Below are 2,281 nucleotides of genomic sequence, written 5' to 3' on the forward strand. Positions count from 1 at the left end.
AAAAAAAAAAAAAAAAAAAAAAAAAAAAAAAAAAAAAAAAAAAAAAAAAAGAAAAAGAATAAAAAAAGAAGCTGGGATTACTGCTACTTGGGAGACTGAGGTAGGAGAATCGCTTGAAACCACAAGGTGGAGAATGCATGCCACGTCACCTGGCTAATTTTTGTATTTTCAGTAGAGACAGGGTTTCACCATGTTGGCCAGGCTGGTCTTGAACTCCTGGCCTCAGGTTATCTGCTCATCTTGGCCTCCCAAAGTGCTGGGATTACAGCCATGAGCCACTGTGCCCGGCTAAGTTTTTTGTTTTGTTTTTCTAAGAAACCTGGAGAGGAGGTTCTGGGAAAATGGCAAACAAACAGGAGAATAAGGGAGCCTGACAAAGACTAAGTCTGCTCTCTGGGAGAGAGAGTTGTCATAGCAGAACTGAGCAGCAACAGAACCTTTATAGACTTTTCTAGAGATCTTCCAACCAACCTCCAGAATCTACAGTGATAGAGTCCTGGGATCCCCTCATAGCTTCTCTAGATTATCACAAGTATGGGTCACCCACCACCAAACAGTTCCAGAACACTGCTGCTTGTGAGGACAACCATATGCCCTTGGATGAAAAAACTATTTTCAAGAAAAAGCATGGCAAATCCTACTCAGTTCAATAACCCAAATTTGGGAGGCTGAGGTAGGTGGATCACCTGAGGTCAGGAGTTCGAGACCAGCCTGGCTAACACAGTGAAACCCTGTTTCTGCTAAAAATACAAAAAATTGGCTGGGCGTGGTGGTGTGCACCTGCAATCCCAGCTACTTGGGAGGCTGAGGCAGGAGAATCACTTAAACCCGGGAAGTGGAGACTGCAGTGGGCTGAGATCACGCATTGCACTCCGGTTTGGGCAACAAAGGCAAAACTCCATCTCAAAAAACAAGAAAGGAAAAAGAAAAAAAGAAAGAAAAGTTTGATAGTGCTGGAAGCATCTCAACCAGCAAAATTCAGGCAGAAGTCTTGGAAATCCTATAACTGAACTACTGCATTCTATAGATGTAAAAATAGACCAATGGCTGCCCCAGGTTACTAGGTAGTGGCCAGGCCAGGCCATGACACTGTAATGTGTAGAGGAATACAGCAGTCCTACTTATCATGATGGATACATTTCAAGACCTCCAGTGGGTGCCTGAAACTGTGGACACTACAAGACTCTAGATAGGCTGTGCTTTTTTCTACACTATACACATACCTATAAGTTTATTATTATTTTTTAGATTTTTATTTATTTTGCCCAGGCTAGTCTTGAACTCCTAAACTCAAGGGATTCTCCTGCTTCAGCCTCCCAAGGTGCTGGGATTATAGGTGTGAGCCACCATGCCAGTCCTACCTATAAGCTTAATTTATAAATTACGTACACTAAGAGATTAATGATAAAACAGAAAACTCATAACAGAGCATGTGTGGTGGCTCAAACCTGCAATCCTGGCAGTTTGGGAGGCTAAGGGGGGAGGATTACTATAGCTCAGGAGTTTAAGACCAGTCTGGGCAAAATAGTGAGACCCTGTCTCTGTATTCAAAAAGTGTAAAATAAAAGTTGTAACAATATACTGTAATAAAAAGTTATGTGAATGTGTTCTCTCTCTCTCTCAAAATATCTTCTTTCTTGAGAAAGCGTCCTGCTCTGCTGCCCAGGCTAGAGTACAGTGGTGCCATCATGGTTCATGGCATCTCGACTTCCTAGGCTCAAGTGATCCTTCCATCTCAGCCTCCTTAGTACCTGGGACTATAGGCACTTGCCATGTTGCCCAGGCTGGTCTTGAACTCCTTGGCTCAAGTATCCTCCTGCCTCAGCTTACCTAAGTGTTGAGATTACAGGTGTGAACCACTGCACTTGGCCAAAATATATTATATGTCAGACTGCAATTGGCTGCAGGTAAGGGGGAGCTAGTGTATACACAGCAGAACAGAATCAGGTACGCTGTGAAAGTCTCCCTATGAATTCTAGACTTAACACAAAATGCAAAGGGCAGAAGGCAGAAAGTTGGTAAAAGATAAAACAGAAATGTGAATACAAACCCAAAATGGTGGGTTCAGGAAAATGTTGGCTAGTACAGTGGTAATCTATACTACGTAACAAAGTTCTCAAAGGAAACTGGTAAAATTCTTTACAAAATGATTTATTCAAGATGCTGAACAATGCTGTACTCATAGTCGATTAGAAGCTGCATTGCTCTAAAGTGAGTATTGTCTGTGTACTGCCATTCAAAGTGAGATGCAACAGAAAGGGTAGATATTCATCCTGAAAAT

General features: G+C 42.2%; 1 protein-coding gene across 1 annotated transcript in view; it reads right to left on the reverse strand.

The window, feature by feature from the left end:
- GRB2 (growth factor receptor bound protein 2) overlaps nucleotides 1-2,281 on the reverse strand; it is an 81,599-nt gene that overhangs the window by 11,161 nt on the left and 68,157 nt on the right. The gene's annotated exons all lie outside the window — the stretch shown is intronic.

This window comes from Cebus imitator, unplaced genomic scaffold (assembly GCF_001604975.1).
Source record: "Cebus imitator isolate Cc_AM_T3 unplaced genomic scaffold, Cebus_imitator-1.0 Scaffold93, whole genome shotgun sequence".
Classification (NCBI taxonomy): domain Eukaryota; kingdom Metazoa; phylum Chordata; class Mammalia; order Primates; family Cebidae; genus Cebus; species Cebus imitator.